At 37.2% G+C, this 23,177-nt stretch overlaps 1 protein-coding gene across 9 annotated transcripts in view; it reads right to left on the minus strand.

The window, feature by feature from the left end:
* The window catches only part of LOC133517340 (protein sprouty), a 134,416-nt gene that overhangs the window by 106,329 nt on the left and 4,910 nt on the right, over window positions 1–23,177 (minus strand). Inside the window, exons 1-2 of one of the 9 annotated variants that reach the window (XM_061850618.1) lie at window positions 18,316–18,444; window positions 15,003–15,272 (exon numbers count right to left, since the gene is read on the minus strand). The exons of 1 other annotated variant lie outside the window; for it this stretch is intronic. The gene's annotated coding sequence lies outside the window, so the exon portion shown is untranslated. 7 more of the 9 variants (XM_061850622.1, XM_061850620.1, XM_061850619.1 and 4 more) reach the window with 7 other exon arrangements.

The raw sequence follows: 23,177 nt of genomic DNA on the forward strand, positions 1-23,177 counted from the left end.
TTTGACATTTAGAGACAGTATACATCTCTAATAAAGTATATATTATTTGATCGATTCCATATTTGTAATTGTATTTTGTAATTTTTATTGTTTGTAAAAATGGACATGTAAAAGTGCCCCTGTGGCCTATTTGCTGAATAAATGTTTGATATTTGAGCAGTAAAAGAAATCAGAATTGGCCGAAAGCACGAAAAAAGTGCCACTTCCGGTTGCAAAAAAAAAAATTACGTCATCTGATACAAAAATGAGACTAGTGGCAACAGATAGGAATTTATATGTAGGTTCAGAAAATACTCGTCTGCCAGCTCCCAAATGGCCGAAAGTGCATCTGCTATAAATTGCTATATGTTGCCACAAGTCTCGTCTTTGTATCAGATTTTTTTTTTACTTTTAAGAGCCCGGGAGACGCACTTTCGGCCATTTGGGAGCTGTCAGACGAGTTTTTTCTGAACCTACACATAAATTCCTATCTGTTGCCACCAGTGTCATCTTTGTATCAGATGACGTAAATTTCACTTTTTTTTCGTACCTTTAAGTGCCCGGCAGACACATTTTCGGCCATATAGTAACTGGCAGATGAGTGGTTTCTGAAGCTGCTTATAAAATTCTATCTGTTACCACTAGTCTTATCTTTGTATCAGATGGCGTAAAGTTCACTTTTTTTTCGTACCTTTAAGTGCCCGGCAGACGCACTTTCGGCCATATAGGAACTGGCAGATGAGTGGTTTCTGAAGAACGCGTCAAAAATATCTGCCATTCTGCTTAACATAAAGATAAGTCTTTAAATATAGGACTGTAGCAGATACTTTTGATCGCAAACTGTCATGGGCGTAGGCAGGTACAGGAAGATTTTTAAATTTTACATACAATGTATGCCCCTCTGCGGCGTCTGCCCCTCTTAGGCCTTTAAAAACTGATCGGCGATTGGCTCTAGTCACACCTGATGGAAAGTGAAGACAGGGCCTAAGATGGAGCTCACCGGTTCAGTAGTAGCCTATTCACTCTTGCTTTAAAGAGACCGAGGTCATGTTTATCAGGGAATACAGATGGCGGGAGCGCATTCCATTATTTAGCCGTCCGTATCAAAAAAGAGGAGGCAAACCGTTTAGTGCGAACAAATGGAATGTTTACCACGAACGGGTGCATTCGCTCCCCACGCCTGGATGTCTGATGATGGAAAGGGGAAGGTTGGATCAGATCGTGCAGTTCCTGTGCGCATTCCCCGAAATGTATCCGATAGAACACCGATAGGCTAGCGACTCGACGGCGATGCTCAAGGCTCTGTAATTTTGACTTGATAGATGGGTCATCGCCAAAAAGTCTATGAGCCCGGCGCTCTATCGAGTCCAGGGCCGCCAGCTGATATTTGGCGGAACCGTCCCATAGGTGGCAGCAGTATTCCATGCTCGAGCGGACCTGTGCTTGGTATAGGGAGAGAAGCTGATTCGGCGTGAAATACCGCCTCACCTTAAATAGCCTCCTCTCCTCTGGCGATATCAACAAAAAATCATGTTTCGGCTTTAGTTTCGGTTTCGGCCAAAACCGGCCGAACCTATCGGCGCCACTGGACAGTCGACGCAGTCTTAATAAGTGTATAAAAGCGGTTTTATGAAATTTTTTCAACGATTTTAACATGTCTACAAAAGTTTCGGTTTAGGCCGAAACTAGAGCCAAAGCAAACTTCGGTTTCGGCAAAAAAACGTTTCGGTCCTGCACTTCTTATTTCTCTATGGACACAGTAACGCAGTCGCCATTCGAATGCAACTCACTGGCTAGCATCGCGTGTAACCTATTTTCACAACACCGAATACCAACAGGATGTAACATCAACGCACGTATTGAAGGGCATACGTCAACTTTCGCATCCAATATGGCCCGTGCCATATTTCGATGTTGCATAACTCGGTTCACATCGGCTTTCCACCTGCCCACGCCGTGGGCTGAGAATTTGGAGCCAGAGGCGAACAACTCTGGGTTACAGAAGAAGTTACGAAACTGGGAACGTAGGCGATGGCATACTTTATTGTACCTCTATATCTGATTATTGCCAACGTTATAGTATTATTGGAAAGTTTATAGAACTAGAATGGAAATACTATCAAGTAGGTTATTAGTAAATTATCGTAAATTCAGTCTCTGATATTCAAAATCAGGTATATTAACGATTGTGGGCGTGTACTCGTATATATACTTTGTATCTTTAGGTATTTAAATGTACAACAAACAATTTGTATATTTTCGGGTAGTGGTAACATTTATTGGTTCACCAACCAAATACAAAACTGCCTGTATCTGTTACTGAACGACCTGACTTTAACCAACATTATTTTACATTTAATGTTTTCTTCTACCCCCAACTGGCTTAAAGCGCAAGATTAGATTTTGTTTAAGTACTTTTATTTAAATACCTAAAGATACAGAGTATAATTATTGGTATTAGCGTATTTTGGTACAAATCGAATATTCTTTTCATTAGCAGTCTAATACGAACATACAATGACATCTGTACCCCTAGTGTAAATATTCTCGACAGCGAAACGTGACGTACGCGTTTGCGTTAAGTGTAATTTTGTATGAGATTTTTGACTTTCCAAAACGTCCCGCTTGGCGCGCTGTTCAAAAACCCATACAAAATAAGACTTAACGCAAACGCGTACGTCACGTCACGCCATCGAATAATTTTACACTAGGGGTACTGAACACGGTATTCATAACAGTATCTTGGGATAATTTTAGAGAACAATCATTTTTGGTCTCGTAATACCGTTCAGTTCTGACTAATAACGGCATCTGTAGTGTTACCTGAGGTATAAGCAGAATGTTATATTGAATCCGACCACGTTAAGATTGCACCGAGTTGGGAGTGACAATGCATATTAGGTACATATAATCAAAGATAATTTTAAATAGAGGTGGTTTGTCAAAGAAAACTTTGTAGCCACAGTAATTTACTGCCATCTTTCGACACATGATGAGAACTTTTAACTCATCACACAAATAAATGCCCTCACCCAGGGCCGGATTTAGGGGAGGGCAACCGGGGCTACACCGGGGCTACAGCCCCGGGGCCTCCACAAAAGAGGGGCCTCCACAATAGAGACTTCGGAAAATTTACCATTTTATTTGGAAAATAATTTGGGGCCAGGGGGCCTTCACTCCTTTATTGCCCGAGGCCTCCAGACCTCTAAATCCGGCATTGCCCTCACCGGGATACGTACCCAGGACCATCGGCTTCATAGGTAGGGTAACTATCGCTACCCACTAGGCCAGACCGGTCGTCAAACCGATCGGTGTTTTTTTTTAAATTTTAATTGAATAGTTATCTAGGCATGCAGTCAACAGTGTCAACCTAACGTTGCAAAACGTTTCGGTTCGTCTGCAGTCGCAATTAGCCATGAATTGAATTACTAATGCTTATGCAAGCAGCAGTGGGCCGGACGGCATTCTGCACCTTCGTGTGGGCACCTCCAACACGGCTGTGCATTGAATAGCAACGAGCGAGTCAAAGGTTCCGACTAGCCAGCGTAACTGACGCCTCGGCTTTGAGGGCCTACCGCGAACCACGTTCGACGTGTTGCCTCCCTGTCACACTTACGTACGAATTTACAAGTGCGACAAAGAGGCTACACGTCGAACGTTGTTCGCGGTAGGCCCTCTGGAACGCGCGGAAGTAGCCGCATAACCGTGGTTGTAGGTCAATTTATCAATATTTTTACATACCATACACAAAGAAATATCATACCCCTCATATTGCTTCGTCGCAGTCGGATAAGGCGTGGATAACATTCCTTGGACGCTTGCGGATTTAAAATTGGGGTTTTCCGTGAAATTAATGTTTTATTTTATGTACGAAGTCAATTGTGAAGGCCACAAAGTCGTAAAGCAGTTTGCGTCAACAAATTTGACGTGTGTTGCCGTTAAAAAAGGGAATTTTGACTCAAATATGAGAGGACTGCGATTCACGTATGCTCCTAATACCTAGTAGTTTTGTGATCGAATTATGCACCGAGTCGATAATTACACATTGACTTTTTGCTCATACGTTGGATATCTGTGAAATTGGGATCTCTATTTTTTTTTTAATTTAAACTTTATTGCACAATATAACAAATAAAGTCCAAATGGCGAACTTAATGCCTAAAGGCATTCTCTACCAGTCAACCATCAGGCTAAACAGAAACAGTAGTACGTGCAGGCATTAAACAAAAAAAAACAGAATAAGTAACTTAAAACAAGCAAAATAGCGATAAATAATATATACTAACGGTTATAAACTTACATAAATATACTATAACGAAGGACAATTAACCAGAGAGCTTGTCGAAAAAGTGCTTGCGTAACATACGCTTAAACGAGAGCTTGGTTTGAGCCTGTCTGATGTTGAGTGGAAGATCATTCCAAAGCCGGATCGCCTGAACGGTAAAGGAGTAGGAGAGACAAAACCAGAACTATGACAAGGAACAGTAAGCTCGAGACTACGGACTCTATTGTTTCCTATAAAAGTTTAAGTCATAATGTATTCTTTGTCCGCATTTTCGTTAGTCATAATCATAATTAGGTTTATCTCAGAAACGCGTAACTTTTCAGGATTGCCATAAAACAAACCTAACCTATCTATAGGATAACCTTACGACAATCCTGAAAAGTTAACGGTTTCGAAATTATGGCTAATGATAATCTGACAATCATTACATTAAGACTTTCAATAATTATGTCAACAAAGGGTGCAATTGCTTCACGACACCAGCAGTGGCAGTATGGTTCAATTTTTATCGCTTGTCGCTATGCCCGTCACTTTCGCACTAACATACTTCATACTTGTTAAAACGTGACAGGCATGGTGACAAATGATAAAGAGCCGACCATCTTAGCTACAGCAGTAGGTGCCTATTCATCGTGTCGCTAATACTATCAAGACTAGCAAAATATAGCGTTTCATGGTGGAAGCATGCATGGTTTCACCAGCGCCAGCGCTTAGCAGGCAATCAGAACAACACGAGTAGGATGCCACGTGGGCTCGCCCCCACTTCCGTCCAATATAAGCCGTACTATCATTTATGCGTTTAATTCGCCGCATTTGCATACGTTGACGATTCTGTGCGTCGAGATGCATTTAGAGAGTATGTGAATGAATGGTTTCCGTTTAAAGATCAAAAATGTTCTAGAAAAGCGTCCTGCCTGTGAGAAATATGAGTTATCGATGACGCCATTTTAGAACAGACCAAAATAATGACACTTCAAATATAGGCAATATGTCTCTTGTAATATTTATTATTCTCAAACTTGCAATGAAATGTTGACATGACTTACCTACTTCAAATTAAGTTCGGAAATACTACGTATCCGGTGTCATGAGTGGAGATGATATGTAAAGTAATATATAATAATATATATATATAATTCATACACCCTTACACACACCCTTATACTAAGAATCCTACAATGTTTTTTTATTAGATATAAGACATTAATATATGTATGTATTGTTCTTGTTTCTCTGACCTCCCCATCGCCACACAAACCTCCTCAAGGTTTTGCCTACGATGGGTCTTGTACATACTTTACTCTTTGGTCTTGTATTAAATTCTAGACTGTAACTTGTTTCTTTATTCAATTAAAAATAAACACCTGACCCTGTAAGCAACCTTCTTTTGTTTTTAAACGTCAAATTGTGACACAACGTCTTGGCATTCAACCATCAAATAGTAGTAGATTCGTAATAGGGAGCGTGCATGAACTGTAGGAGGCAGCACAGGAGCCGTCAGATTTTTGGCGCGAGGTGTAATTTTGATGTTTATTGTTCCGATGTAGCCCACAAGATGGCAGAACCTACTATGCACAAGAAAACACGTGACGTGTAAATGTACATGTTTATGGTTCCGATTCAGGCCACAAGATGGCAGACCCTCCAACGCGCACGGTCCCTATTGGTTTTTAGCTGTGTGTTTTTTTATTTCATTGCAAGTTTGAGAAAAGCACTATACAAATATCGGCGAGAAACGGGGTTGACATGTGTCTCTATCTACTTGGCCTGCAACCCTTCGTTTCCCGGCCTCTATAGTAATGTACTATTACAGGATTTGTACGTCTAATTATTGGTGCCACTTCAATCATAGTTAGATCATATACTTTATGGCTACATAGGGTTGCGATACGTCAGAAATTCCCCTGACATGTCAGGATTTTTCGTCCTTTGTCAGGATTGCGGGAAGACTTGGTGAGAATCAGGGTTTTATAGAAACCTCAACTAACCACAAGAAGCTAGCTAAAAGTTTGGAGTTGAGCAGAGGAAAGGGAAGGTTATAGGCGAGTTAAGGCTAATGGCCCATGAAAGGTTTTGGAATAAAGGATATACTCGTAATGGGCAGATTTTTGAAGAAATAGCATTCAGGAAATGTTAGGCGATGTCCGGACTTATGTCAGGGTATTCCATTTTTCATATGTCAACCCTAGCTGTACGTCATAATCAGGCATCGGAGTTTTTATCACACGGTAAGACTAATAGCGAGCTATGGAGTCGACATTAGCAATAAAATTTAACTCGTATTCATACTCATACTCATTCATATATTTAATCGGGGATTTTAATACAAAAAAAACCGGGCAAGTGCGAGTCGGACTCGCGCACGAAGGATTCCGTACCATTATTTATAAATACGGCAAAAAAAAATATGTTTGATGTATGGGAGTTGTTATAGCGGCAACAGAAATACATCATCTGTGAAAATTTCAACTGTCTAGCTATCACGGTTCATGAGATACACCCTGGTGACAGACGCACGGACGGACGGACGGACGGACGGACAGCGAAGTCTCAGTAATAGGGTCCCGTTTGACCCTTTGGGTACGGAACCCTAAAAATGGTCATTATTCTTATTTGTAATATTTATGGCCTGAAAGACAAAATTAAAGGATCGTTTATAAACATTTTGCATTACTAATTAAATAAATGAATGAGTATGAATATGAGTTGAATTTTATTGCTAATGACGACTCCATAGCTCCCTATTATTCTTACCATGCGATAAAAACTCCGATGCCTAGTCATAATTTACGTATACAAGTAAAGTAAGGTGCTTACTGTGGGACTTAGTCAATATTGTAATAATGTCGTATAATAGCAGACAAGCTAATTTTAAGAGGTCATCTGTCCACTAAACTATGATATCTATACACAGCAATTACAAGTCACCTTTAACTTAATGGGCTCCTGATAACGTTATCAGCAGCCCATTCACCACCACCAGTGGAGGCAGATGAACGACCTCGATAACGGACTATGTAGGACATGCTCTAGGTATACTAGGTGATGCAAATTTGTGTGTTAACGGCACCAATTATGGGATATTTATTGGAAAATTTGGAGTATTTTTGATATTTCACCGACACCTGTAAATGTGCTATTGCTTTGTGCGTTAAAAGTTTAATGTCCTTGTTTTCTACGTACCTATTTAATGAAAGCTACTGCAATTGGTTTCAATATTGAAACAAATTAAACCTATGGTTTTTGGATCCAGCCATGGAGTATATGGCGCCATTAATTTTTAAGCTAAAAAATTTAAATGAAAAATTAAACTTAAGCAGCTCTTTGTCACATGTTTGTGGTAAAATGTTGTCAGGGTTTAAAAACTGATGGTAAATACTTGTTTTACAGGATTTGTCTATACCATCCTATTAGGTGCGAGTCCCAACAAAGGGGCGTTTACTATAAGTAAAGTTATCTTGTTATCTATCTATGAATGCAGGTGGCAATTTATTATCAATAGATAATATCAATATAATATCTGTGTTTGCAAAAGTTTATGAAAAAGCTATGCACCATAGAATGTCTCAATTTTTAGAAAAACACAAAATAATTGCTAACGAACAAAATGGGTTCCAAAAGGGAAAGTCAATCACACATGCCTGTTACTCACTTGTTGAATCCATTACTCAAAGGATTGACCAAAGAACTCCCGTTACAGGAGTATTCTTTGATATGAGTAAAGCGTTCGATTTTGTTAATCATGACATATTACTAGCAAAATGCGAAAGGTACGGTTTTAGAGGAGTATCGTTAGCATGGCTTCAAAGTTACCTTCATGACAGAAAACAGTGCGTCGAAATAAATAGGTTAGATGACAAAAATGATGTAATAACATATCGTTCTATAAAAAAAGGCAACGGCACAGGAGTACCTCAGGGCAGTGTTTTAGGTCCGCTTTTATTTATTCTTTATATTAATGACTTACCAAAAACTAGTAGTTATAAGATAGTTTTATACGCTGATGACATTTCTATACTGATACCAGGTGATAATCTCGATAAAAATATGCATATGACTAGTATTAATATGACTATTAACTCTATATGTAATTGGTTAGAATTAAATAACTTGACGATTAATATAAGTAAAACAAAATATATACAGTTCTGTAACACTAGAGCTAATACATCAAATATGGACATTACTTGTAGAGGACATACGCTAGAAGAAGATACTGAAACACGGTTTCTTGGATTACTTTTAGATCGCCATTGTAGCTGGAAATCGCATATAGACAACTTGTGTATTAGATTAGAAAAATTTTCCTATGCTCTGAAACGATTACAACGCTTAACTGGCGAAAAAAACCGCTATTATTGCATATCACGGCCATGTTGCTTCATTGCTTAGATTCGGACTAATTATTTGGGGAAACTCAACAGACAAAAAAAGGGTGTTTATTAGCCAGAAAAAATGTATCAGAGCTATTTGTGGGAAAGGACCTTTACAATCTTGTAGACCTCTATTTAAAAAACTTAAATTGCTGACCTTAACTAGTATGTATGTTTTAGAAGTCGGCATTTTTGTTAAGTCTAACCCTAACTTATTTACAAAACTCGTTGCAAATCCAAGGTTACGCTCCAGAGATCCTACAAAATTGATAGGACCAATGTGTAAAAGTGCATTATTTAAAAATAACTGTCGCATAATGTCAATTAAAGTATTCAATAATTTACCATTAGATATTAAGGAAATTTCTGACATAAAAAGATTCAAACGGACATTGTATAACTGGCTATTAAACAATAATTTTTACAATATTAAAGAATATTTTGACTTCCACACTAGCTAATGACATTTTCATTTTCTTTATTATTATTTTATCATTTTATTTGTTATCACTGTTAACTGATAAAAAAAAAAGCATTAAATGTAAATAGATTTTTAAGATGTAATTGTACATATTTTGCATGCTATAATACGGCTAAATGTGTGATACTTATAATTATAATAAGACCTGTATTGTTAACCACATTTAATGCAAATAAAGAATTTACTTTACTTTACTTTACTTTAGATAATTCATAGATATGGCCTATGAAAAAGGGTGGTTAACTGATGAACAGAGCACCCTACATTACATACATACAATCACGCCTATTTCCCGAAGGGGTAGGCAGAGACCACGGATTTCCACTACCTACGATCCTGACAAACCTCTTTCGCTTCCTTCACTTTCATGACATTCCTCATACACGCTCGTCGGTTTAGGGTGCTCCTGACCTGGCCTTTTTTTTCTTGACCCTACATTAGCCGTGAAAAATGTAATTTTGTCTAGAAATTTATATTAAATCGGCTACAGTAATGCAGCGGCATAGTAACGTGACATTACTGCCGATTGCGTTGCTACGTCTGTCCAAATTGCTGCTGCCTGTATGATTGACATTTGAGACGTCATTGCAGTCCGCAGTAATGTCACACTTCAACATTTATTCAGCAAATAAAAACACAAGGGCACTTTTATACGTCAACATGGAAATTAGTAACTAAAAAAAAAAATATTTATTTGAGACCATCCGAAACCAGATTTTGTTAGTTAATCAGAAAAACTTACATAAAAACACTTATTATTATTGACTACTTACTACATAAACATCACTACTAGGGATTGCAGAACCGGTACTGTTTAAAAGAACCGTGATTTTACGTACCAACCAAAAATGTAACCGGGAATTCCCGGGATTTACGGTACTTTCGGGACTCCCTTCAAAATTCAGTTTTTACCTCAAACTTCATTAAAAAAAACGAAAAAATATGAATAATCTTTCTCTCAAAATTAATTTAAGTTAAAAAAAACGTCGAGAAGGTACAAACACTCCTTTTTTACAATAAAATGAATCTTTTAGCCACAACATTATTGCGTACACTAACTATGATAATTACTATTTACTAGGTACTGAATAAGATTAGATTTAGATTTATTTATTACAGAACATACGATTGCATTACAAATTACATTCATGTCAATTTATATGAATGATATAATTTAATTATTATTTTATTTGTTAGTGAAATTACACCCGATATATATGCAGTTTTGTAATGAAAACTATCAGAAATCACTGAACGGCGGCTCAGTATCATGTCGTTTATTTTAAATGAATAAGCCGTTTCATTAAAACAGTTTTATAATTTTCGCATATATTCAAAATTATGATTGCGGTAAGATTATTTTAACTACAATAACAGAACTATCTATACGAAGGATTCAGGCAGAATTAGGATACTTATTACCAAAGAGAGGGTTTTTATTCTATCTATATCTATTTGGACCCGGGTACGTCCTTAAACTACGTCCACAAGAGAGGTATGGGCATTGTGAATATCATCTCGCTCTGTGTGGTAGGGCACAGCACAGTGGATGTCATTCCAGATCTAGAGCAGAGCCCAACTGGGGAAGTACCTCCACCTTACAGAAAATCGCAGCCAAATAACACTAGACCCTACTCATAGGGTTGTGTTCCTGCCGGTGAGTAAGGTTGCCAGAGCTCAACGAGGGGCGGGAGTGGGTGAGGGTCGGCAACGCGCATGTAACTCCTCTGGAGTTACAGGGGTACATAGGCTACGGATACTGCTTACCATCAGGCGGGCCGTATGCTTGTTTGCCACCGACGTAGTATAAAAAAAAATATCTTTTTATTTTCTTTGGATCTGCTAAGTTTTTGTCACTGTTTTCAATTCATTTAAAAATATCATCATCATAATTATGGAAGTTGTGCCGTATACCGTGTGAGAATTAGTTTATGGGTTTTTCACTCCTATTGTATCTAACAGTTCCAAATTAGGCAGTATCCCATTGACGACATTAGCATAGTTAATAGATTTTAAGTTTCTTTAAAACACGTGTAATTTGGTGGTTTTTTCTTGCTAGTTAACAGAAAATACTCAAATATTGTATCTGTTCTTTTCTTGGCTCTAATTAGCGGAAAATCCCGGTACTTTCGGTACCAGTATTTCCCGGGAGCAAACCCTAATCACTACGTGCAGAGAGGAACACGAGGCAAGATGGATTATTTAGGCCTGCCTATCACCATCTCAACCCAGTATTTTGTATAAGTATAATAATAATCAAGAAGTTGTTGAGACACACTTCAAATAAAGCGGAGAGAGCACATGAAGGAATAAACGAAACGAAAGTGCCTATAATTATATCTAAGTAAATAAGTAAGTACGCAGAAAATCCAATTTAAATGTTTTATTTTAGCTCAATCCGGGGCACGGCTGTGCCCCCGCCAAGACGAGACAAAGGGCAAAAGGCACGTTTCGTCATATTTTCGGACCCTCGTAGTTTCGGTTTAAATAACGTTAGAGAGCTGGAATTTTTAAGGTACTATGTAGTCAGTAGACTTATCAAAAACACCAAGTTTTATTAGGCTATCTATTATACTTAAAATTTTATAGATACTTTAATTTTCACTGTCCGAGCCATATGAAATTCGTGTCATAGAAAAGATGGACTACTTCCCGGAGTCTTAGAAGGCTAGGCATGTAGAGACAAGTCTGTATTCTAAAACATGTGGTCATGAGAAATCTGTAACTTTCGCCCTGCAAATCGCCCTTTCCCTAAAATGGGGATACCTAAAAATACCGACAAACCTGAAAACATTGGTTCCTGAAGTCCTAAAATCGTGAAATTTTGTGTGGTAGCCGTGATTGGAATAGTAATAAAAAAACAACAATAAAAAAAAAAAACAAAAAAAAACAAAGTGCTGATTTGAACCGGGTTCACGTAAAGCAGCCAAGTAGCGCCCTCTATAGTACTCGTATTGCCACTGTTTCGTCACATGGCGCCACTTTTTGATATTTAACAAATTGAACACACATTAGTGAAAGAATAAAGATCAAAGTCAAATGGCGTTCTAAAAGTTTTAATTAATTTGTCGAAAGATGGCAGTAAATTTACTTACAACAATTCGACACAGATAATTTGCTGCTAACTTGCAAATAAAATATGACATTGATGCATCAAGGCGGTTTGTTTAAAAAGACCTACCGCGAAAAGCAAAAAATAATAATTTCGTTATCTACTTCTCTATCGTTGGATATTTCGCAGTAGACCCTCTGAATGTGCAGAATTTTGCTTAATATTTCCTATTCGAACATTTCACTCACACATGCAAGACGTTTTTTACCTAAGTATATAAATATAACTTATGTTAACACCAAGATTTTTCTTACCTTTGTGAACTTTGATCGTATACTTGCGTCTCAAATCATTGAGTTAGTGCTAGATAATTCTGCGTGGTAAAAAAAATTTTAGGCGGTAATAAATACAGCATTAGCTAATTTAGAAGTTTGTGTAAGTAGATAGTTTCATTGCAAGCGGGGGTCGGATCCCTTCTTGTGAGTTCAATTTCAGGGTGACTGTTCCTGTTTTTTCTATTCATTCTTTATAAATTCATTTCGTAATGGCATTTTAAGTTAGGTATGTTTGTTGGTTCATATAGAACATTGATATTTACTCGTACGTAGCGCTTTCAAGGGTCACTAATTTGATTGGCGTCCACCAAATTAATATTGATTTTGGCTGTATCAAAGCAAAACAGTCCGCTGTAGTTGAATATAATTGACCTAGATCAAAATATCGCCCTGATTAATCCTTTATTGAAAACAATAAAAAACAGGCAATGAAAAGAAAGACTGAAATAATGGGCTTTAAAACAGAAATAGCCCAAGCGCAAATTATCCAAACTGAAAAAGAACCCGGCATCTTACTCCCACACATTGTTCTGTTTAAATTGGGTCCAAAATTAGCTTAGACAGAGTCTATTCTCTTAACATTTTGAACACTTTTTCCGCTTAATAACTTTTGCTATAATTATTGTGACACACTAAAAGTTTTTTTTTAACCTAAGTAGATGAGAAAAATCTAATATACGAATAAGAATAACCTATAAATATAATAATATTTTTTGCAATAATAGCAATAGGTACCTAATAGGCATATCCCTACGTTTTTTTTTTGTTGATTATTGTGAAAATTAGGAGCGAAAATCAGATTACATACACATTTTTAAATGCTTCTAACTCCTATAATAATTAAAAATTCGAAAAAATCGAACGCAAGGGCATAGCTGTGGTTGATATACAACAAATTGTGTCAAAATATTTTCAATAATGTTAATATCCAGAGGAAAATGAGGACTACGTTTGTATGATACGGCGATTTCACGCGGGTCCTTTCGTCTTAACAACTGATTTACAACAAGCAATTATTTTACGGAACCTTTTAAAAATGACTCAGATAACTTACTGTTTTACTTTCAGGTTATCTCGGCAAAAAAAAATGGCGCCGGACTGATACTAAAGTTTTAACCCTTCGAACGCCACTCCTATCGTGCCCGGCGCCATCGTGAACCTTGTCGGGATGCACGAAGGTCGAGATTGGGCTGTAGCGCGCGTCAGTGACGTCTATAGCAGTCAAAGGTTAGACCTTTTAACTAGAGATGCCCCGAATAGTGGTTTTGGCCGAATACCGAATATTCGGTCTCTTTCGGCCGAAGCGCCAAATATTTGGCATAAAATGCGAACATTTTGAGTCACATTTATTATGGAAACTGCCGGCCTAGCCAATGTGACAATCGCTTTGGCTATGACAACGAAACGCTTTGTGTCTCTATCACTCTTCCATAATTGCCACAGTGACAGTTGCGTTTCGATCGCTACGGAACGTAAGCGATTTGCATGTTGGCTACGCAGCCTGTTTGCAACTTCCAACGAAGCACAACGTTTGCTAAGATTTAATTTTTGTTGCTCAGAACTAGTGAATCTAGTTAGATTCAATCATAATAAAACCAGATCGAACTCGCAATGAAAATAAAATTATTTGTAATCGATAAATACCTACTGAAAAAGTCTTCGTATTTAACAACTTTGAAAAAATACATTTTAAATATTACCTAAATGTAGTGGTCTGCGGTTATTTTTATTGTGTATTTCCTTTTTGGGTAGGTGTAGTAGATATTCGGTATTCGATCGAATAGTAGGTTATATTCGGCCCTAAACCGAATATTTGGCAAAGTGGCCGAATACGCCGAATACCGAACGGATGCCGAATATTCGATGCATCTCTACTCTACTCTTAACTGATAAAGGTATATTCTTTTAAATCGTACTGGTAGCCCTTGATTGTTATCGCCGGAACTGCGCCGGCGCATCCGGCTGAGAACATTGTTAAAGATAGGCTTTCAAACCTAAGCGCCGCTATACAATCGAAGTAAAGCTATAAATTTAAAACAACATGCTTATATTTAAAATTAAGATAAGTCTTTCGGTTCGCCTCGGTCTACCCTTTTTTTTTTATACTACGTCGGTGGCAATCAAGCATACGGCCCGCCTGATGGTAAGCAGTGTCCGTAGCCTATGTACGCCTGCAACTCCAGAGGAGTTACATGCGCGTTGCCGACCCTAAACCCGCCCCCCCCCCCCCCCCTCGTTGAGCTCTAAGGTACCCTATAAGATATGAATGATATCTTGCTACCCGTGGAGTCTACCTTAACCACTTTTAGCCGTATTTGGTCTGTTGGTTGGTGGGAGTTGGTGAGCAATTAAAAAATCGTTAAGTAGATTGTGGATTGGGTTAGTTTAAGATTATGAGCGAAGGCTTAAATCTCAAATTTTACATACAATGTACCGATCGTAAAACGATACCAAGCACTAATCTTACTTCAGCGGAAAATGTCGTTTCAGTACCTACCAAAGGTTCCAGCATCCGGTAGCTCGTAACATTCCAGCATGAGTAACATCAATTAACACAGCGGCACTGCCGAAACGTATAGTCCGTTCAACGATTCAATTAAAGAACAATTAGAACCACTGAAGATCGAGGAAGTCAGTTCAACGATTGTTTAATTTACACTTCAAGGCCGATTAGGCACCGTGTCGTTGTCGTGTCGTACGATAGAGTCAGCAAGAACGATTTACACAGATAGCTGAAGATATGAAGTGACTTAACACGTCAAGGTCGCTAAAAGGATGCACTGACATGGAGTTACACCAATTTTAAAACTTGCGTTAGGCTAAGAAATCGTGAAAAATACTTTTCATCACACTTGCTCGTAAAAGATGTTATTTCATGCAGGTGTACTGAAGGGCAAAGGCCTGTTTTGTTCCCGACGGAGTTATGGATTGTGAAAAAAAAGCTTTAACTCCCTAGGCAGTTATACTATTTTTTATTATGTCACTTTATTCATACAAACCAAGTTGCATAAATGACTTTTACTTTTAAAATACTGACGTTTATAATTTAATATTTTTGTGTATATTTAAAATTATTCAATTTGATAAATTTAACAGCCGTTTATGATATATTTACAAAATTTTCGATCGTGGCTGAATGCCGAATAGGCCTGTGCCTTCGATTCCTAACCTGTCAAGAAATTACAAAATGGCGGACGAATGTTTGATATGTCACCGTATTTAAGAATTATTTCGCTTAAAATTTAGTTTTTTCTTCGCAATTCGCAAGTGTGATGAAAAACATTGTGTGTAACTCCGGGGGTAAGAATATTGCAAACTCGGGTCTTTAATTCCCTCGTATCCAAAATTTTATTTACCCGTTGCACAATGTACTATTCGTCAAGTCGTTATCACACTGAACTCACAATGGTCTTAAGCGCCAGGTACGCTATTGGCGCTTAAATAAGCTAACATCCGCATTTTGAAAATTTTCCAAAAACTGGACCAATAAATAATATATATTTAATCATATAATCTGGTCACAAAATTTCACGAGAGTTTGTTTAGGATTGCGTCTTGTAGAGGATATCCGCACATTTACGTAAAGATTGCCCGAGTCAAAACTGAGACCTTCGCTAACGCTACTGTCAATGAACGCGACTCTACTAAGCTCCGTTTATATATGCTTGATATTAAAATGATAGCTCGAATGGCCAGTCTTTGCTAGAGCCCTTCTTTAGAAACGTTATATTTTTTCCATCACACTTGCTCGTAAACGGTGTTATTATATGCCAGCATACTGAGATGGAATAAGCTAAATTGTGCCCAAAGGCGTAATAGGTTTTTTAAATTTCATTATGCCCATATGCCCATTGGTTTTTTCTATCATCTACGCAAGGATTGAATTATTTTTTGTGTATGTTTACAAATATTTAATATTATTAATTTAATAGCCGTTAAATATTTTTGTTTTTACACAATTTTCAATCGTGGCGTAATGCCATAAGTATCTGTCTTCGTGCCTTCGATGCCTAAACTGTCAAAAATTACAATATGGCGGACGAATGTTTGAAATGTCACTGTAAGTATTTAGGAATATTTTTTTTTTTTTTTTTTTTTTTTTTTTTTTTTTTTTTTTTTTTTTTTTTTTTTTTTTTTTTTTTTTTTTAGTCAGTTGTCGGGTGTCATACCGTCAACATGTCCAGCATCTCCTGAGGATGCCTCGTAGAGAGGCGAAACACGTGTCGAGTTTTGTACCTTTGGTGGTGGGTTGTTATATTTATTTGCGTATTTATTTTTGCGGTGGGAGGGTGGGAACATTAATTGCATGTAAAAATACGCAAGTAAGTATAACGGGTTAGCACTGATTGACTAACACGTTATTTTCTCGCGGATTAGCAAAGTAATATTACTTGTTTTAATTAGGAATTATTTCGCTTAAAATTTAGGTTTTTTCTCACAATTGTGATGCCAAGGGCGGTGGACGGCGGCTGGTTTCGCGCTTAATTAACTTGTTTGTCCACCCGGACATGACCGAGGATGGATGAGACTCGCAAGAGATAGGGAGAAATGGAACTCTTTAGAGGAGGCCTTTGTCGAAAGACAAGCTGTTGTTACAAAACTCAGTCGTCGGGAAAGAAAAACCTAATATTGTTATCACTGTAGAACAGCAATAAAGGCTTATTTTATTTTATTATTTTAACTTGCTTGTAAATTCTTGTTTACTGCCCTTAATACGCAATGTAGTTACTAGTAGAAATTTGACATAACTGATAACATCCCCATTACAAATGTCACGCAGAGTTGGCTCTACCTAATCTGTCTGTTTTGTACTAAGATAACTGGGCAGATTTGTTCGAAAACTGGCCAATAGAACTATCACTTCACATTATATTATCTAGGACATAAAACACTGTTTAAAGACAAGCTGTTGTTACAAAACTCAGTCGTCGGGAAAGAAAAACCTAATATTGTTATCACTGTAGAACAGCAATAAAGGCTTATTTTATTTTATTTTATTATTTTAACTTGCTTGTAAATTCTTGATTACTGCCCTTAATACGCAATGTAGTTACCTACTAGTAGAAATTTGACATAACTGATAACATTACATTACAAATGTCACGCAGAGTTGGCTCTACCTAATCTGTCTGTTTTGTACTAAGATAACTGGGCAGATTTGTTCGAAAACTGGCCAATAGAACTATCACTTCACATTATATTATCTAGGACATAAAACACTGTTTAGGAAATTGTATTCAGTTTCTAAAATGTGCGGAAGTTCCTTCGGATCCGTAGGTTCTCCATATAGAAACAACTGGCTAGATTGTTCTGAAACTTTGTGCTTACAATAGGATAAGGTATATCTATGCCTGTAATTAGTTTATATAGCTTCAGATACCAAAAAATATAGCGATTTTAAGTTTTTCATACCAAACTTGTTTTCCTCTAATTAGTTTGTTTTATAAGCTGGAGCTATATAAATTAATAACAAGATTTACAAGCATAGATATAATTCATGTCATGGTATGTACAAAGTTTCATTACAATCCAACACGCAGTATTAAAATGAGAACGAAACTTCCTTTGTTTGGGAAGGTGAAATTCGGCCGAGCTTGCTGAGGACTCTTAAATCATAATAAAGTCAGACCAAGTTAAGTTGGCAACAATTTTGACAGCCTGTGCAAGTGTTTTTTTAAACGTCAAACATCTATGAAATTATGACGTTTACTTAACACTTGCACAGGCTGTCAAAATTGTTGCCAACTTAACTTGGTCTGACTCTAGTTACATCTCTGTCAAACACATTTAGAAGATATATTTGAGCATACATTATTAACACATCAGCAGAGCCGCGTTAAATTTAAGACTGGTTTTTAACTCTTATCGTGTCGTTATCGTGTCGTGGGCGCGAGCGCCGGCGGCGGGCGCGGCGAGCGGCGGCCTACTGCTGCGCGTGCGCTCATTCATCCGCGAGCATGAATGAACGACGTTGTGACGAAATCTGAAATTGTAACGTGACGGGAAAACGTGAATTGATAGTGTAATAGTATAGCGTGAAGTCTAAACAGTATAACTAAAGAGTAAACGTGCGATACAACGAGGAAATGCCGCCAGCATCCTTGGTACAGTCAGCATCAAAAGTAGCGGATCAAACAAGGTTTCAAAAGTATCTACCATTCTGTAACGGTTTAACAAAAAGTGATGGTCCTATATCCTATATGTAGAATAATTAAGACGGTAAAAGATATACTTTTGAACGTAAATTTTAGAGATGCACCTGAAGACAGAACAGAAGGTGTATTCCAGATATATCTATATTTGGAAAAGTTATCCGGAATGTCAGATACTTTTGGCGCATTGTTTCATCCGCTACTATTGATGCTGACTGTACAATGCCTCAAGGGCCTATTTTAGAAGCTAGTTATCAATAGTAATACCTCTGTTTATATCTATTAATGTAGATAAAGCGATCCTATTCCTAATTAAGATTAAATGAAATCTGATAAATTTTACTTAGTGTTTGAGTTACACACTGTTTTTGTATCATGCATCATCTAATTTATCATCTATCTTTCATGTAATGGTTTTAAGGGTTCCGTAGCCAAATGGCAAAAAACGGAACCCGTATAGATTCGTCATGTCGCTCCGTCTGTCCGTTTATGTCACAGCCACTTTTTCCGAAACTATAAGAACTATACTGTTCAAACTTGGTAAGTAGATGTATTCTATGAACCGCATTAAGATTTTCACACAAAAATAGAAAAAGACAAGAACAATCAATTTTGGCGCGAGAGACACTTCCAAAGTGGTAAAATGTGTGTGTGTGTGCCTCCCCCCCCTGTAACTTCTAAAATAACAGAATGATAAAACTAAAAAAAAAAAATAATATTGTATACATGACTATGCATACTTCTATCGAAAATTGGTTTGAACGAGATTTAGTAAGTACTTTTTTAATACGTCATAAATGGTACGGAACCCTTCATGGGCGAGTCCGACTCGCACTTGGCCGCTTTTTTTATAGAGGTTTTTTGTTTCAATGTATGCGAATTTCATTTTCTTTTTACAGCTTTTTAGGGTTCCGTAGCCAAATGGCAAAAAACGGAACCCTTATAGATTCGTCATGTCCGTCTGTCTGTCCGATTCTGTCACAGCCACTTTTTTCCGAAACTATAAGAGCTGTACTGTTCAAACTTAGTAAGTGGATGTATTCTATGAACCGCATTAAGATTTTCACACAAAAATAGAAAAAAAACAATAAATTTTGGGGGTTCCCCATACTTAGAACTGAAACTCAAAAAATCTTTTTTCATCAAACCCATACGTGTGGGGTATCTATGGATAGGTCTTTAAAAATGATATTGAGGTTTCTAATATCATTTTTTTCTAAAATGAATAGTTTGCGCGAGAGACACTTCCAAAGTGGTAAAATGTGTGTCCCCCCCCCCGTAACTTCTAAAATAACAGAATGAAAAATCTAAAAAAAATATATGATATACATTGCCATGTAAACTTCCACCGAAAATTGGTTTGAACGAGATCTAGTAAGTAGTTTTTTTTTAATACGTCATGAAATTAAAAAAAAATTTTTTTTTTCAACATACCCATACATGTGGGGTATCTATGGATAGGTCTTCAAAAATGATATTAAGGTTTCTAATATCATTTTTTTCTAAACTGAATAGTTTGCGCGAGAGAACCTCCCAAAGTAAAAAAAAGTGTGTCCCCCCCCCTGTAACTTCTAAAATAACAGAATGAAAAATCTAAAAAAAATATATGATATACATTGCCATGTAAACTTCCACCGAAAATTGGTTTGAACGAGATCTAGTAAGTAGTTTTTTTTAATACGTCATGAAATTAAAAAAAATTTTTTTTTTTCAACATACCCATACATGTGGGGTATCTATGGATAGGTCTTCAAAAATGATATTAAGGTTTTTAATATCATTTTTTTCTAAACTGAATAGTTTGCGCGAGAGAACCTCCCAAAGTAAAAAAAAGTGTGTCCCCCCCCTGTAACTTCTAAAATAACAGAATGAAAAATCTAAAAAAAATATATGATATACATTACGATGCAAACTTCTAACGAAAATTGGTTTGAACGAGATCTAGTTAGTAGTTTTTTTTAATACGTCATAAAATTAAAAAAAAATTTTTTTTCGTCAAACCCATACGTGTGGGGTATCTATGGATAGGTCTTCAAAAATGATATTTAGGTTTCTAATATAATTTTTTTCTAAAGTGAATAGTTTGCGCGAGAGACACTACCAAAGTGGTAAAATGTGTGTCAAAAAGTGGTAAAATGTTGAACGAGATCTAGTAGTTTAAGTAGTTTTTTTTTAATACGTCATAAAGGAACCCTTCATGGGCGAGTCCGACTCGCACTTGGCCGCTTTTTTAGTAATATGCTGAGTGTCCTCTTGTCATTCACAGTATTCATCATATTATTTATATAAAATGACTAGTAAAATATGCAATCTATAAACTATAGCTATATTGTTTACTTTATACACGTTCATACAAAAACACACAAAGGTGATATAGGTATCAGTGGCGGATCGTTCAAAGAACTCGATTCCCACCGGCTTGTCTAATTTCAGCCCGTTGAGTACTTTCACGATCGGCTCATGGAGAAAGGAAAGCAAAGTTAGCTCCGGGTTCCCTACGAATATTTGTGACACGCCGCCACTGATAGGTATTATTGGCCGGTGTTACATCTATGTATGTATTTCTCTATATACGTATGTATATCGTCGCCTTTTTGCTCAGTTTGGGTCTATGTCGATCTGTGTTAGATAGTCCCCAAATATTTATTCATTTATTAATATCCAAGATACTGATAATACAGTCAGATTACCCAATAAGTAGATGTATCCATAATTTATTTGCACCAAACCAAAAATCGTTTTTTTTTTTTTTTTTTTCTATGTATGGACTTGAAGGCCAAAAATCGTTGTCATATCCTGGTATGCCGACGTCGCATGGTTGGGAAAAATTTGGTACAAAATAAATAAATAAATAATAATATTTATTTATCAGTTGCAAAGGATTTGTAACAATTTCACAATGGAGTTATGAAACGAGAGATGACGTTATGATACTTTGTGAGAGACTGGAGTCTGAACTAGTATTTGTAAACTTTATGTCAAAGAGATAAGGTCCATAATTCTTTACTGTATTTTATGTTTTCTTTTACACCTTTTATTATGTGCATTGTAATTTTTTTTTGGGTTTCTTGCCTGCCAAATAAAGAATTTATTATTATTATTATTGTATCTCCTTGGATTTCACGGGCCTATAAATCCCGGTCTTTTGATAGGCTTGCATGGGGATATACTTAGATCCAACACGTAGAGGCCTCTTGGAGAGCTTTAATGTCATGTAGAACGCCTGCTGGAACCCGTTCACGGGCGCAACAATAGACACCAATGAACCGGTCGCAACAGGCATTAGGACTATTGTAGTAAAGTGAACAGTATAACGGTCTATGGATTGAAGTTTGGGAGGACAATGAGACTGGGTTATTGCAAAGACGTCCGGACACCTGCCATAACAATGTTTTCACTAGTTATCGAGGCAGGCGGTGACTCGCCGCCCACTAGATGGGCCCCTGAAAATGCCGTCGTGAAGACGACCAGGAGCAACACCGGTGTGAGCGGCTCAGGGGTGTCGAGAGGTGTACGCCGCTTTCTACCCAGTGGCTGATAACAGCCACTGTGCCAACTCGCGTCTTATGCAAGTTTTCACTTCCACCCCTGGAGCATTTAGCTCTAACGACTCCTCTCTGGACGGCCAATGAAGGCAAGCCAGAGCTGAGAGTCCTGCGGGTCCCCTTGGGGTCCACTCCGACCGACGAAGACACGCCGGAGACGGAGACCCTGACCGACTCTCGGGAGTACTCGGGTCCTTATTATTATTATTATTATTATAATTAGTAGAAAGATAATATAGCTACGTCATCAGATAAATACAATCAACGCTATATGACTAACTGTCACTGACTAACAACTTCTTAGAATGGTTTGTGGTAAATGCCCGCAATTAATATCATGTGTACATAACTACATAATGATACACTTTCCTCACTCGCCGTGAAATGTACAATTTCATTTATTTCGAAAGCACTTATTAGGATTAGGACACGCCTACTTACAAAAATATTCATGCAAAATAATTGGCTCGTGTTTGTACTTCACGTCGAAAATAGTTAAGTAGGCAATTACCTATATTTGCAAAATAATGTATATTAGTGATTTTTATGAAGGAAATTACTGTAATATTATTAGTAGAAAACAAAACATTTCAGGTAGTAGGAAGGTCGTCGTAACAAACTATAAGATATTCCAGGAATCATGTCTGATGAGACCTACTTGACATCTGGAATTGTTTTTAACTTTTCAACAATGCAGTTATTACTTATTATTATTAGGAAATACAATCTCAACAAAAACATTTTCATGTAAAATGTTGCCAAGATAAAACCTAAAGCCTGGCTCCTGTACAAAAGTTATCAGATCTCTTGTAGAGCTAAGCTTCTAACTCTACAAGCCCTAACTTCACAAACTCACCTCAGTCAAAATATATCGGTGGGTATATTGGGTATTCTATATCCTTCCCCATAACAAAAACTATCTACATAACAAACTTCAACTAAATCGGTTCAGCTTTTATTGATTCTCCATACAAA

This window comes from Cydia pomonella, chromosome 4, assembly GCF_033807575.1.
Source record: "Cydia pomonella isolate Wapato2018A chromosome 4, ilCydPomo1, whole genome shotgun sequence".
NCBI classification, from domain to species: Eukaryota; Metazoa; Arthropoda; class Insecta; order Lepidoptera; family Tortricidae; genus Cydia; species Cydia pomonella.